We start from the raw sequence: 17,370 nt of genomic DNA on the forward strand, positions 1-17,370 counted from the left end.
GGAAAGGGGTTTATTCGGCCGAGCAGCTCGCCATGGGGAGCGCCTATCCTTTTTGTCAAGAAGAAGGATGGTTCACACCGGATGTGCATTGATTACCGGGAGTTGAACAAGCTGACGGTCAAGAACCGTTACCTGTTGCCGAGGGTAGACGATTTGTTCGATCAGTTACAGGGAGCATCTTGGTTCTCCAAGATCGATTTGAGGTCTGGATATCATCAGGTGAGGGTGCGAGATGAGGACATCCAGAAGACTGCGTTCAGGACGCGTTATGGGCATTACGAGTTTGTGGTGATGCCTTTCGGGCTCACCAATGCCCCGACAATGTTCATGGATCTCATGAACCGAGTGTGCAGGCTGATGTTGGATCGGTCGGTGATTGTATTCATCGACGACATTTTGGTATATTCGAGATCTAGAGAGCAACATGGGGAGCGTTTGAGGGAGATCCTTGGAGTTCTGAGATCGGAGAGGCTTTATGCCAAATTCTCCAAGTGTGATTTCTGGTTGCAAGAGGTCCAGTTCCTAGGGCATCTCGTTAACCAGAAAGGGATATTGGTTGACCCGGCCAAAGTTGAGGTAGTGATGAGTTGGGAGGTGCCGAGGTCACCCTCCAAGATCAGGAGTTTCTTAGGGTTGGCAGGTTATTATCGGAGATTTATCAAGGATTTCTCTAAGATCGCAGTGCCACTCACCAGGTTGACCCGGAAGGGTGTCGCTTTTTCATGGGGCCCCGAGCAGCAGACCTCCTTTGAGATGCTTCGCCAAAGGTTATGCGAAGCCCCGATGTTAGCCCTCCCGGTGGGAATGGAGGACTTTGTGGTATACTGTGATGCGTCGATCTTGGGGTTGGGAGCGGTGCTGATGCAGAGAGGGCATGTGATATCATATGCATCGAGGCAGCTGAAGCTTCATGAGATGAGGTATGCCACCCACGATCTAGAGTTGGGGGCCGTGGTGTTCGCCCTCAAAATTTGGCGTCACTATCTGTATGGGGTTCGGTGTACGATATACACGGACCATAAGAGCCTGAAGTATTTGATGGATCAGCCTAACCTAAATACGCGGCAGAGGAGGTGGTTGGATGTGGTCAAAGATTATGATTGTGAGATCCTGTACTGTGACAACCCGATATTTCAACTCTTTGTAATGACCTAAAAAGTCAAGTATTGTAACCACTTTTGAGTTAATGAAATTAACTTTCATAATAAAATGTCCAAAAAGTTTCTATTTAATTACTAACTATGTTTGATGTCATTAAACCGTGTTCGTACGTAAAAAGAATGCCCAAATCCAGCTTCGTATATTGAAGTTATGATTTTTCCAAGTTCGGCTTAGCAACAGCCAGCTAAAAACTCGAATCGGAGATCGAGCGACTTTTGGCCGGAATGACCTAAACGAGAATCGAAGGTCTCGACAATGGTATTTCAGCGGTAAAAAGTCTGGCAAAAACTGACGTCAGATAAAGAAGTTATGAATTTCTAACGAAATTCTCTTAAACACTTCATTTTAAAAATAAATAATAAAAATAGTTTCGAAATTTGCCGACGGAATCTAAACGAAAGTTGTAGAGCGTAGTCTCACCTACGCGTGGATATAAAAATCATTGAAAACGGAATTCGTATGAAGAAGATATGAATTTTAGAAGTTTATTAATTAAATTAAATATAAATTTAATTATTAATTCTTGGTAATATCCAAAGAGGAGTCATCAGATAAGGCCGAGTTACGCCCTGCGTAAGCTCATACGCCCCGCGTACTCAAGGCCTAGGCCTCGGATCGTCCACGTCTCGGTCTATGCAAAGCTAGCCCTGTCCCATCCGAAGTCCGAGGCAGTCGAGGATTCGGTCATGCGTGACGTACACGTACGCCCTGTGTACCGAGGCGGTTCCCAGCCCCTATAAAAGGGATGCGAGGGTTCCGAAGAAAAGGCCCATTCTCTCTCATTTCTCTTGCGTTCTTGCCTCATTTTCCGTGCCCGTGCTAACCCGAAGCCCCGGTCATTTTGCTCAAGTCCCGAAGGTCGTTTTTACTCCCGAGATTCCCGAGAATCCCGAGAAAAATCCGTTTCCCGAGAAGAAATTCTGCCCGGTTTTCCTCTCGTTTTCTGCAAACTTTCAAGTGAGTTCATACCCTTATAATTCACACTTTTAAATGTTTTATAAATACTTTTATATGCTTTTAAGGGGGGAATACAAGTAAAACACACGATTATTATCGTGTGTTATATATATATATATATATATATATATATATATATATATATATATATATATATATATATATATATATATATATATATATATAAGTTTCATTATACATTTTATCAACGGAAATCATATGTGATTTATAACTATTATAGGGAAACTTTTGTATGCAAAATATATCACGATAACATCATATTCTTGGAAATGAAAAATGTGGTTATATATGTATATATGTTTATATTGGTACTATATAACTTATAACTTTTTCATAGCAAGTGAGCATTCTTACTAAGGATTACTATACAAACGAGACACACTTTTAGAAAACTATAATAGGTATAGTTTTACGAGAACATTACGAACTTTTACATACTAGAAACACTATTTCGAGAAGTTTACTTTCACATACAAGAACTAATGAACATTTTCATACGTAAATCAGTTTTATACTAAATTTTGTGAGACATTAACTTCACGTACGTTCGAGTACACATTTCAAGTCCTGTATTATATACCAGAATCCCTTGGAGGGGGAGCATGTTGTTTGTGTATAGATCTATACGGGCTTGACAACCCGCACCCTGACTGTTAGCTACAGTCCACCATTTGGGGTGACAAACGTCAGAACATTCCAACGCTTGAAGAACGTTGTGTATAGGCATTTCTAGTCAATAGCATGGTTATAAAACTCACATGGAGTATTGAAAACACATTGATTTACGGGGTTTTTCAGAAGTATTGGAAATTTTATACTTACATACATTTTTAGAATCAAACATTGGTCTTGAGAGAAGGCTACTTTTATACTAGTAGAAAATATAGGATTTTCTAGAAACAAACAAACAAGGACAAAACATTTCATTTCATACAAACATTGTCATTTAATACTTATGAAACTCACCAGCTTAAATGTTGATCTACTCTTTCAAAATTACTTGTATGTCCCATGGATTCAGTAATTACAGGTAACAATATGCTTTTGAAGAAGGGACACTGCGGCGCCAGTTTAATTTCATATTTTGGCATCATATTGTAATTGGTTTTGAACATGTAACTTTTGACAAATGTAAACTTTCAATTATATATATGATGGTTGTATTGCTTTCTTTACTATGTATTCATTTGTTACGTTACCACATGAAGTCATCAGCCCCCGAACGTTTCTGCCGTTCAGGTTTGGGGGTGTGACAGATTGGTATCAAAGCAATGTTTATGGTGAACTAAGTATATCGAACCACATAAGATATACAAACTATAAAGGCTTAAGGGACTAATACTCTCTGACAAAACAATTTTTTTTTTTTTTTTTTTTTTTTTTTTTTTTTACGCTTAAGCAGCGTAATGTTTAACTTAAATTGTAGTTCATTTAAGTACAAATACATGCATACAACAAATTATTTTCATGATATCTAACTATACAACAAGTATTTAGACAAGTTGACACTACGATTAAGACTCGATATATGTAATCAGATTTGGGACGAATATAGCGTGATCAACTATATTTGCCCAAGATCGGACCAATGTATATCGAGAAATGCTCGTAGTAAGCAACAAGTTAAAACTTACCAAAAACATAACGAGGATCAAACACAAGAATTTAAATACTATAGGAGTATTTGCTACATAAACTAGTTTAACTTACATGTTTAACCTTGCATGTTTCAACTTTATTCAATTCTTATGATCCTATTTCTCGTACAGTCAAATGGCTGGATTTCACCACCTCGACGACCCCTACTTTCCCAACCAAGGCAACGGAGGATGGGTCACTACAAGAAAAAGACCCTTTAATGACGTGCAAACCACGACGCTCATTGATTTATGTTACGCAAAAGAGAGTGACATTAAAAAAGTGGCATCTCTTCAAAAAATTTAAGGATTTACATCACGCATTATTGTGTGCCCTTAAATTAGCCTCTCATGTAAAAAAACTCAAAAACATGGAGGGCACTTTATTTAAAACGTGCGTCCTCTGTGAATGTCGCTTTATGTTTTTTACTTAAAATGCGCATTCTTGAGGAGATCCTCTTGAAATTCTAAAATTTTTAAATACCCCGCTTCAGATCTCCCTTCGTTCTCTTCTTCCATTCTCTCAGCAAACCCTAGTCACAATACCATCTCTGCTATAAACCTCGACAAATCATATAATTGTTCTATAATTTTTTTCTTAAAAACTCGCTTTCATTCCTGAAGATCACAAAATGGAGACCAGCAACTAGGGATTTTTTACGTGCTCCGAAAGACGAACGTCGCAGAGCTAGCAATTAGGGTTCTGCGAATCCTCATGCTTACAGCCGGAGATATAGTGTTCCTCATCCTCTCCTCTTCCCTTCTACCCTACTATCCGACAATATAATTGTTAAGAATCATTTTGGGTTTGTTAATTGGTAAGAAAAATTTTGTCCAAAAAAATTAAAACCCCTTTTCGATCGATCCTCTCTCAGTATCCCTTGTTCCCTCTACTGATACCTCTAACCAAACCCTTAGCATCCCAAAACAACCCTAAAGCCCCCCATACGATAACTAGGGTTTTTTCATGTCAACATTCTCCAGACGATCGAGCTAGAGTACGACTGCAACACTTCATCTCACCGGCCTACGACCTCATCAGGCTCGCCTCACTTCACCGGCGATTGCGACTCATCAGCGTCACCATCTCAGAGACTGCGTCCTCACCCTATTTTGGTCGAATCCCTTGCCTCTGATACCTTATTTGCCTCTGATAGCTTATTTAGTTGAGGGCGGCGACAGTGAACGAAGTCGAGGGTGGTGATGTTCGTTGGAGACTCACTTGGACAAAAGCAACAGGAGTTGCTGATTTGTATGACGTCGTCGGTCGTGACACAGTCCACCACCAAGATAAGTATCAACGATCCTATCTCCACACTTAAGTTTTTGGTAAAGCATTTACATATTTTCACTCCTCTTTAGTAGTTCCTAAAAATCGTTTACATCATTGAGACATATTTCTTTTTTAGATCCTCATATCTTTTGTGGGTTTTGTAGTTGGATGTTATTGGAATCCATGAACAACAGTTCTTTGATGATTTGTATGATTTTTGTTGTAAAGGTGATAATAATGATGGAAAACGGTCATACTTGCAAGTGTTGATGGTCATTACTTAAGGTATATAACTAATTTCCATAGCTAAATCATTTATCATGTATTTTGTTACCTAAATCGCCAAATCTTATGTCAATAACTCATTTTTTATAAAACTGTTTTAAACACTATTAACAATTCACTAATTCTGTCTAACCATATTGTCACTAGGAATATAGGTGTTTGTCATTACTGTTGAATCTGGAATGCAAGAAATGGGTGTAAATTGTGGTGTTTTGATGATGATGAGTGAGGTGGGCTGGTTAGTATTAATACCCCTTTTTTGCCTTATTAGTAGAGTATTTTTTCTGGTCAATTTATGGTCAATGCTAGAACTGATGCAATGAGTTGCTACAGAAATGGTGATTACAAATACTACAATCAAATTCAATTTCCACAATTGGGGAACATTCTTTGGAGTTCATGTATCGTCAACAACATTCGATCTCGTATACACGAAGTTAACACTGGCCTTAGGAACTGTAAGTCTCAAATTAATCCACCAATATCTTTCAGTTATTGATCTCAATTTCACATGGGTAGCAATAATTTGAGCTCAATTTCTTACGATCATCATTACTTTGATCTAAACTCAAATGGGTATTCTTAATAGGCGTTGAACTTGCCATGGGTATCACTAATGTGATCTAATCCGAAAACTAACAATAAAGTATTTTTCAGTAACACTTCTAGAAAAAGGGTAAAATGATAATTTTCTCATTTTTTGTCTGTGCAATTACAGGGTATATCTATCTTGGCTCACCTCATTTTGCTTATTGGATCCCTACTATATTTTCATGAGAGATGAATACTTAAATTAATATTTGGTGAGAAGAATACAAAGCAAAATCACTTAAGAGGACGATTATTTGAGGTAATTTAAGAACTCTAATTTTTTATACATTTAAAGTTATTTTTATTTTTGGCTTACATCATCGGCTTCTTCTTATGCTTTGAGAATAAGAACCTGTTTCCTGACCTTCATTTTGTAACATATTTTGGGATCAAGAATGGTGATTAGGTATTTTGTTGTACTTTTGAAATTAAACTAAAAAAGATATTTTTAGCTTATTTTAGAACTTTGATATGTCCTACATACTCCCATCTAGAAAGTTACAGGTGAAAGATTGGAAATGATGATCACTGATTTGGAAAAACATATGTTCTTAATAGATTTGGCACACATCTTTTGTTGCAGGTAAAACGACAAACACACTAGTTGGTTAACTATATATAATCTATCATGATGTTGGCTATTCATGTTGATATGAAGCAGTGAAGCAAGTGGTAGGAATTCGATCGAGAGAGAGAGAGAGAGAGAGCTTCTGTGAACAAAATAGAAGGTAATTATCATTTGAATTTCTTCTTCTTTTTACTTCTCAACAGCTTAAGACACACACTAACAAGAGAAACAAAACTATTTTTCCTTACTTACATCTTCCTTATTGATCTAGATTATGTTATCTACTTGTTGGTGGGATTTCTATCAGTTTCAATTTTAATTTAAGGTGAACTGATCAAGTGCACATGAGGTGTTTGATGAAATGCTCGAGTGAGTGTAGACAATAATTTCTTTCATCTTTTGGCTGTGTAAAGATGGAGGTGGTAAGATGGGTAAGGATGGAACTGGTAATGTTTCATATACCTTGAATTGTAGACTTTTGTTTGGTGAATCACCATCATATGGTTTTAACTACCAAATATTTGTCCATGCTGAAGGAGCATTGAAAGTATAATTGTTGTATTTCAGATGCAACCATTCCTATTTATCAATTTATTCTTTTTCTAAGTGCTCCTTATCATACAGGTCCTCTGCATCATTGATTCCAGTTATCATATATTTGATGATATAAAAATCTCACGTTCTCCACGGTTAACTGATAAAAGAGAATATGACCAAAAGCAAGAAATATGTGTTCTTTACAAAGAAAGGTTATTAGTTTCCGTACCCTTCATTGGAATTTCTGTTATGAGCTCTCAACCATAGGTACCACTACTTTATAAACATGTAAATGAATACCCTTAATTGTTTATGAACTACTAACAGTTTCCTTTGTTTTAGAATCACAGACTTTCATCTTGAGCTTGAGCAAGATGTGATTTTAAGTCTGTCTAAGTTGTTTAAAGCAGTATCCTCAAGGTTCCATAGCAGAGGAATGCCACATATACTCTTGACTGGCTTCATGCCAATCTTCGTGAGCCTGATATGAAGGTACTGGATGCATCCTGGTACATGCCTGATGAACAAAGAAATCCACTTCAAGAGTATCAAGTGCATATTTTTTCTTTCTGAACTTCTGTATGTGGCATTTTATCGAACACATGTATGATCACTTGCTGATATTATTCAAACATGGTATTAACAGGTTGCACACATTCCTGGTGCTCTTTTCTTTGATGTAGATGGGATATCTGATCGCACTACTTATGTGAGACACTTATCATTCAATCCTTTCTATGTTTTCTTTTGAAGTAAAACTGAAAATATGGAACCTTTAATTCAGCTGCCACACATGTTGCCATCTGAAGAAGCATTTGCTGCTGCTGTTTCTGCTCTTGGTATTGAAAACAAAGATAGAGTTGTTGTTTATGATGGTAAGGGGATCTTTAGTGTTGCTCGTGTCTGGTGGTAAGTTTCATTTCTTTAAAATTTTGAGGGCATTTTTTTCTTTTACCTTCAACTTCTGAGATAAATTTTCTAACTAATACAAAAATGTGTACATCTCTTTCATGATATTCCTTTTGGCAGAAACCTGAGAGGAGGTTGTTAATATCTATCCATGCTGAAGGAGCATTGAAGGTATAATCGTTGATTCATATTTATCACTTTATTCCTTTTCTAAGTGCTACATTTGTTTTTTTTCCACATCATACAGGTTCTCAGCATCTTTGATTCAAGTTATCATATCTTTAATGATATAAAAATCTCGTGTTCTCCTAGGTTAACTTAATCCTGAAATAGCAGAACTTAAAGAAAGGCTTGTAGCCAGTAGGGCTACCCGAGTAGAGGTTTGCTAATAGTTGTACTTGGAGTTATTTAAAATGAAAGAGAAGAAGAAAATCAAAATGAAACAACAAGAAGGGTCTGTACCAATTCAGCTAGTGATTGGCAGTGAGAGTGTTACTTCTGATCCAGCAACTTCTACTGTATCTACTCCAACATAATCATCAGTTCAACCGAAAGGTAAATGTAGAATCTTTTGAAACTCATTTACCACTTTTATATGAAATCATTCATCTAACAATATTAACTTTTCCGGTTATGCTGTTTTTCGATGACAATCTTTGCACCTTTTCAAGGAAGTGGAATAAATGATCCAACTACAACAATGGAGGAGTTGTATTCACCTTTGTTGATAATTGGTCCTGTATTGGCAGATGAAGGAAAATGAGAAACTCCATTGATGAGGTTACACTGCTTTTGATGCAACGTTCCAGGGAAGCATTGCTTAGATTTTCTGCAGAGCATACTCAGGGAAAAGCCTTGCTCAAGATTATTGTGCGAATACCACTTAGAACACTCATTTCATATCCTGGAGAAACTGATTTACAGGTATCTTTACACATTGTTCACTAACCTTTTAGTCTTTCATGCAAGTTTCCCTTATATTCATAGATGTAAATATTTAATATATACATATCTATGTATAACTATGATAGATATTTTTAAAGGTCAGTTGGTAATATATTTGTTTCATGTGTCTTACAGGCTCTCACATGTAACCTGTTTCTTGGTGGACAAAAGTTGTTCTTGATCAAGAGTTGGGATTGATATTGAAGCTAAGAGACATGATGATTGGTTGGATACATGAAGGGTTTCAGAGCTTCTTAGGACAACTTAATGATGAGTTACTTAAACAAGAAGGTGCCCCTTTATAGCAATGTAGGATTAGGTTATATAGTTAGGGAAAACCTCTTAGTAACAATGTACAATCATATCCCTTTAATATCAATGTATTACAAATTTTTGACATGATGTTATTAGATGAAATTGATTGTTTTGGTATATATTTGTTTCTATATTTTTGTATTATGCGTAAAAGAGTATCATAAAAGCACGTCATATATGCACATCGTAAATGGTTGCTGAAGTTTATGACACGCAAATGCGTGTCATCTTCATTTATGACAGGGGCTTCCTTGATACGCATTGCGTGTCATAAACACGCCCGTCGTAAGGTTACGACATGCAAATGCGTGTCGTCTTCCTTTATGACAGGGCCTTCCTTGATACGCATTGCGTGTCATAATTGCGCGTCGTAAATGCGTGTCGTAAAAGCGCGTCGTCTATAGACGACGCGTAAAAACGCGTCGTCTCTCTTTATGACAGGGCCTTCCTTGACGCGCATTTGTGCGTCTGAGCATTTTACGACGCGCAATGAACGTCGTAAATGACTGTTTTTCTAGTAGTGGGTCGAAGATGATCCCGAGGAGGATGAGGAACCCATAGAAGTGGATGATGACTCCGGTACCGACTCAGAGCCGGAAGTGATCAACCCACCACCCATACAACCTCCTGTCTTCGTAAGGAACTTTCAAGGACCGACTCCCGTCTGGGGAAGTCACCTCCACCATTGGAGCCAACAACAAAACCTATGCCCTCCCTACGACATGTGCCGGTACTTCTACGATGTCCGTGGAGGAGGTTCGGCTGATCGGGCACTCCCAGTAATGGTGGGCAAACTAGCCAATCAGTCCTATCAATCCGGAGTTCAAGCTAGCCGGCTTTGGGATGTCAACGTGGAAGTACAGGTTCACACTTCCGACATCCGTAGGCTGGACAAAATGCAAGACAATGCTCAAGTCCAAACTGAGGCATTCCAAGCGCAAATGATTGCAGCCCTCGCCGAATTGAGGGAATAGCAAGCCGCCTTTGATAGGCGTCTAATGGAGTCAAAGCAATCGGATGCGGAGTCAAGCTCCAAGCGCAACCTACGTCGCAAGTAGTGCTTGTCAAAATCTCAAATTTTGTTATAAGTTAGGACCTCGGCTAAAAGTCTTTAAATTTCTTCAACTTTGTAACCGGAGACCCTTATAGGGGTCAAATTTTCATGATCGTTGTATCAACTATTATATTAATATAAGTGGCACTATTATTACTACGTTGAGTATTTCGTTCAAACCTTGAAAAGACATCGAGAAACCAAATGTTTGTTTCATATTTTCGGTCTTACAAATAACTTTCATTCTTCTATTTTAAGACTCATACTATCATTTGTTGTTGAACTATAGCAATTTAGTTCATGAGACACATACATTTTCTATGCCATGGAATTCTTATCTTTATCTTTTCAACCTATAGTTGAAGGATGCCTCCGCGTAGGAACCCGAGACGAAACAATGGTGGGGAAGCACCTATACCACCACCACCTCCACCTCCTCAATTTGATGCTACCATGTTCCAAGCAGCAGTCACAACAGCTGTGGCGGCTGCCATGTCGCAAATCAGTACCCCTATTTCTACAGGTTCGGGGATTGGCACGCCTCCTTCCAACCATGGAGAAAGTCATGGACAACCCTAGGTGTGCACCTATAAAGACTTTACGAATGCCAAACCCCGGATGTTTAATGGAATCGGTGGTGTGATGATATTGAGGCAGTGGATTGAAAGGACAGAGTCCGTCTTCGAAATCTGCTCCTGTCCCGAACACAACAAAGTCAAGTTTGCCACCTTCACACTTACTGACAGAGCTCTGACATGGTGTAATGGCCATGTTAAGGTACTTACTCTGATAGTGGCAAATTCCATAAGCTGGGAAAGCTTAAAAATCATGCTGATGAGAGAATACGGTCCACGAGGAGAGATTCAAAAACTTGAAAACCAACTCTGGACTCTAGGAATGGTTGGTACTGACATAGCAACCTACACCAACCGATTCTGCGATCTGGCAATCCTTTGCCCAGATATGATTGCTCCCGAGAGCAAGAAAATAGAGAGGTACATCTGGGGACTGACGCCCCAAATACGGTCAAGCGTGTTAGCTTCCAAACCTGACACCTTTGAAAGTGCTAAGGAACTGGCACAATCTCTTGTTGACTACGGAGGTCATCAAAACTCAACCGTTTCTGCACCAGAACCACAGAAGGGAAACAACAACAACAACAACAGGAAGAGAGTATGGAATAAAGGGAAGGGTGGGTCTTCCCAAGAATCCGCAAAGAAACAACTAGTTTCAGTAAATCCTGCCACTGTACCTACTACCGTTCCTACAAATACCTACCCAACAAAGCCTTATGTAGGTAACCTTCCAAAGTGCACTAAATGCACTTACCACCACCATGGACCATGTCGGGAAATGCAGTGCGCCTACTAATGGGTTTTAGCCATAAGAACTTTCCTATGTGCGCATGCAAAACCCTAATGCTCGGATCTAGGCTTTCTAATTAAACATGCTTTGAATCCAAGACTTCTAATAGCTAATTAAGTTAAATAACAATATTGAAACAGATCTAGAACCATACCTTTGAATTCCTTGTTGACCTTGTTGTCTTGGAGCTTCTAGAGTCACAATTGTCACTCCTCTAATGGCTTACAAACACCAAATAGCAAGGAGGATGATTTGGGAGAGAGGAGAGGGGAGGAATTCGGCCAGAGCTTCTCTACTTTAGGTGAAGTACCGAATTCCCTCAACCTTGGGGTCTATTTATACTTGTAGACTCCTTAAGGGTTACAACCTAAACCCTATTGGATAAACTTCTCTTAAGGCTATCCAAATCCATTCCTTAGATAACTCCTTGGACAATTTTAGCTATCCTTTAGCTTCTAGAATTCGTCCAACATATATCTATATGGATTTACAGTCTAAAGTTTAACTATCAAACAATTGACAGTTTATACCCTCTTATTTAATTAATCTCTTTAAGTCACCAAATTAATTCTAATTAATTCTATGACTTATATTAACAATATTATTATTCTATATAATAATATTTACTCTCTCTTAATAAATCATCCTATCAAGTTGCTATGGTGAAGGCAACCCAAAAGGACCATGCACAACCAGGTCAAATACTTGCCCAATATAGTTGCAGCCTTAGACATTAGTCCAACAGTCTCCCACTTGGATAAGTCTAGTAACTATATGCACAAGTACAATTCGGTTTGCAATCGTAGCTCTCAAAGACACTGTCAAACTCTGATCTAATCAATCTTGTCCTTTAGATAAGGGATCGTACAGTCCTCTGTTAGATATCATGCTGACAATCCTATGGAATGGTTAGTCAAGCATTTAGGTTTCTCGATCTCTGATTTATTTGACATAGAAATTAATCGAACACATCAATTCAGTTCTGACCGGGCCCGGCACATAAATCAAATCAAATCATCGAGCGACCGAGATATCGCTTTTACTTTCTTAGATAAAAGTTACAGATAAACTTCGACTTATATGCATTTACTTATTCATTAACTAACTATACACAACAATGCGTTTTATAACACCGAGTTACTGATATGTTTTCGGATTATCAATGTACAATCAATTAACAAATAACAAACCATATATCTAGGTTTTAAGACTATATGATATTATCGTCTTGCGATCACCCTTCTATATCATATTCCATAAGGTGATTCCAGCAAGCGCGGGTTTGTTCCAATGCTCAAAACCAGTTCATAAGCACTCATGAACATTGCAGCAACCCTTTGCTATGTCTAACACCATTTAGACAATCTACACACCAATTCATGACAATCTTCATTCATATCTACTTCCAACATATGAACGATTGTGGACAATTTGAACAATTCGATTATTCCTAATAAACTCAATTATTCTGGAAGTCAAAACATGCAAAGTGAAACAATAGTTAAACAATTAACATAAGACAATAACATTACTCATAAATAAAACTCCTTTATTTAATCATCAAATGTTAATTACATTTATCTATTACATGTTTCTAATACTATCTAATCTATGCTAATATCATCCTTTAGCCCAATACTCCTAGCATGCTGCAAGTGCTTAACCCTACTCAGTCCCTTCGTAAGCGGATCTGCTGGGTTATCTTCTGATGATATCCTCTTCACTATGAGTTGTCCTTCTTCTACACGATGTCTGATGAAGTGATATTTTCTATCGATATGTCGTGATCTACCATGATCCCTCAGTTCCTTGGTCAAGGCAACCTCTCCTTCGTTATCACAGAAGATCTCCATGGGCTCCTTTATGGCAGGTACAACTCCAAGATCACCGATGAAGTTCTTTAGCCATATTGCCTCCTTCGACGCTTCGCTCGCTGCAATGTACTCTGATTCGCACGTTGAATCAGCTACAGTTTCCTGCTTAGAACTCTTCCATGTCACTGCTCCTCCATTTAGGGTAAAGACCCAGCTCGACTGCGAATGGTAGTTGTCCCTGTCGGTCTGGAAACTGGCATCACTATACCCTCGCACCTTCAAGTCATCACTCCCTCCGAGGACTAAGAACCATTCTTTCGTCCTCCAAAGGTACTTAAGGATATTTTTCACCGCAATCCAATGTGCTCTGCCAGGATTCCCTTGTTATCTGCTAACCATGCTCAAAGCAAAGGCTAAATCAGGGCGAGTACAAGTCATAGCGTACATGATTGAGCCAACTGCGGAAGCGTATGGTACTCGGCTCATTTCTGCTATCTCAGCTTCAGTACTCGGACTTTGAGTCTTACTCAATTTGGCATTACTTTGTATCAGTAATTCTCCCTTCTTTGAGTTTTCCATACTAAAACATTTTAGTACCTTCTCCAAGTAAGTATTCTGACTAAGTCCAATTAGTCTCTTACTTCTTTCTCTTACTATCCTTATTACCAAAATGTAAGAAGCTTCTCCGAGGTCCTTCATAGCGAAGCACTTCCCGAGCCAGGATTTAACCTCCTGCAGGGTTGGGATGTCGTTTCCTATGAGTAATATGTCATCGACATATAGAACAAGGAAGCTTACTATACTCCCACTAGCTTTGACATATACACATGATTCGTCTTCGCTTCGTACAAATCCAAACTCTTTGAATTTTTCATTGAAGCAAAGATTCCATCTGCGAGACGCTTGCTTAAGTCCATAAATGGACTTCTCAAGCTTACACACTCTATTCGGATGCTTCGGATTCACAAACCCCTCTGGCTGAGCCATGTAAACATCCTCAGCCAACTTTCCGTTAAGGAAAGCGGTCTTGACATCCATTTGCCAAATCTCATAATCATAAAATGCGGCAATAGCTAGCATCACTCTAATAGATTTAATCTTCGCAATTGGTGAGAAGGTCTCATCATAGTCAACTCCGGGAGTTTGAGTAAAGCCCTTCGCAACCAATCGCGCTTTATATGTGTGTACTTTACCATCCACGTCGGTCTTCTTCTTGAAGATCCATTTGCACCCAACAGTCTTACGTTCGGGCACATAATCAACCAAATTCCAAACTTGGTTATCATACATGGATTGGATCTCGTTATCCATTGCCTCTTTCCATTTCGCAGACTCCGGGCCTGCCATGGCTTCCTTATAGCTATTAGGTTCATCAATGTTTACTAGTGTACCATCACTAATATATGTTTCCCCTTCGGTAGTAATATGAAAACCATAAAACTGGGGATGAACTCTAACTCTATCGGAACGTCTAAGAGGTAAGGACTCGTCAATCGGTTCAACTGGAGTTTCCTCCTCGGGTTGAGCGCCAGCGGTAGAGGTTCCTTCATCCATCGTTTCTTGAATCTCTTCAAGCTCAATTTGCCTCCCACTGTCTCCTTGGCCTATGAGTTCTCGCTCTCGGAAAGCTCCTCTCCTCGCAACAAAGACAACATTGTCCTTTGGTCTATAGAAGAGATATCCAAAGGATGTTTGTGGGTAGCCGATGAAAATACATCGCTCACTTCGAGGTTCGAGCTTGTCGTGAGTATCTCGTATTACGAAAGCCTCGCAACCCCAAACTTTGATATGTGCCAACGAGGGAGCTTTCCCTGTCCACATCTCGTGAGGTGTTTTGGCAACCTTCTTAGTAGGGACTCGGTTAAGGATATGGGCGGTAGTCTCTAAGGCATACCCCAAAAAAGAGATAGGTAGTGAAGCACGACTCATCATAGAGCGAACCATATCCAATAAGGTTCGATTACGCCTTTCTCCCACACCATTCAACTGCGGTGTCCTAGGAGGCGTCAATTGCGAAACTATTCCACACTCCTTGAGATAATCGTGGAATTCAAGACTTAGGTACTCTCCTCCTCGATCGGATCGAAGCATCTTGATTTTCCTGCCCAATTGATTCTCCACTTCATTCTTGAACTCTTTGAACTTTTCAAAGGTTTCTGACTTTTGCTTGATTAGATAGATATACCCATATCTACTATAATCATCGGTAGAAGTCACATAGAAGCGGTTCCCATCCTTCGTGGTTGATCTAAACGGTCCACATACATCGGTATGTATTAAGTCCAATAGACCTTCACCCCTTTCACACGTACTCGTGAAGGGTGACTTAGTCATCTTTCCAAGTAAACAAGACTCGCATGTGTCATCTTCCCTAGGTCGAATAACTCCAAAACTCCATCCTTTTGGAGTTGGGCTATGCGTTTCTTGTTGACATGTCCAAGACGACAGTGCCACAAGGATGCTTTATCCATACTAGTGGAAGAATCTATATTCAAAACATCATTTCCTAAGTTATCAACAATCATAACAGTTTCATAAATTCCATTACATGCTATAGCTTCAAAGTAAAAGACACCATTTAGATAAGCCAAAATAGAACCATTCTCATTATTAAAAGAAAATCTAAAACATTGTCTATACAAACCATGAAATGAAATGATGTTTCTAGCCATTTCTGGCGATTAGCAACAATTTTTCAAATCTAAACATAAATTATTCCTAAGCACTAAAGAATACACTCCAATCTTGGTCACAGGCGACGATCTTCTGTTCCCCATGATTAGATTGATCCTTCCTTGCTCCACATCCCTACTTCTTCTTAGTCCCTGCACATTAGAACAAATGTGGTAACCACAACCGGTATCAAGAACCCAAGAAATAGCATGATTAGAATCGTTAGATTTAATTGTGTATATACCTGCTAAAGATGGCTTGATCTTTCCTTAATTGTGTATATACCTGCTAAAGATGGCTTGATCTTTCCTTCCTTGATGGCTTGCAGGTACTCTGAGCAGCTTCTCTTCCAATGTCATATCTTGTGGCAGTGGTGGCATTCTGCCTCCTTCGGGTTAGGGCAGGGCTTAGCGGGATTAACTTTGGTCCCACTAGAAGAGGCATCATCTCGGGCTTTAACCTTACGATGGTTCTTAGATGAAGCCTTCCTCTTCTTTCCCTTCCCTTGACGAATAGCCAAGACAGGAGCAGCAGGCGGATTGGGAGTTGGTGGAACAGACTTGTCTTTGAAGTTGCTCTCAGCGACCCTCAAGAGACCTTGGAGTTTGCTTAGGGTGACCTCCTCTTTGTTCATGTGGTAGGTCATCCTAAATTGATTGTACATCGGAGGCAAAGAGTGAAGAACCATGTCGATCGCCAAGTCTTCTCCAAAGTCAACATTTAACTTGCGAAGGCGGTCGACATACCTTTGCATCTTTTGCAGGTGTCATGGTAAGAGATTCTCCATGACCCATCTTAGCGGAAATCATGTTGGTGAAAATCTCATAATGCTCTTGTCTCGCATTCTGGTGGTATCTCTCCAATAAGTCTTGGTGCATTTCGTACGGATACATGTCCTCGTAGGACTTTTGGAGTTCGAAGTTCATGGTGGCTATCATGATGCAATGTACCTTCGTTGCATCTCGCTCATGATTTTCAAAAGCGGTAATTTCAGCCGGCGTAGCGATTTCGGGGTTGATTTTCTCGAGCTTTTCATCGAGGACATACTCCTTATCCTCATAGCGAGCAATGGTGCGAATGTATCTTATCCATTCGCTAAAGTTCGTTCCATCGAAGGTGACCTTTTGGCAAAGGGTCATCAACGTGAAAGAACTAGCAGCAGCGTTGTTAGCGTTCGACATCTACAAATAGAAAGGACGAAGATAGATTAGAATAAGAATTGCTAATTATCACCCAATAAGAAAAATTAGGGCTAGGATCCAACA

This window comes from Lactuca serriola, chromosome 4, assembly GCF_051521515.1.
Source record: "Lactuca serriola cultivar US96UC23 chromosome 4, Lser_US96UC23_V15, whole genome shotgun sequence".
Lineage (NCBI taxonomy): Eukaryota > Viridiplantae > Streptophyta > Magnoliopsida > Asterales > Asteraceae > Lactuca > Lactuca serriola.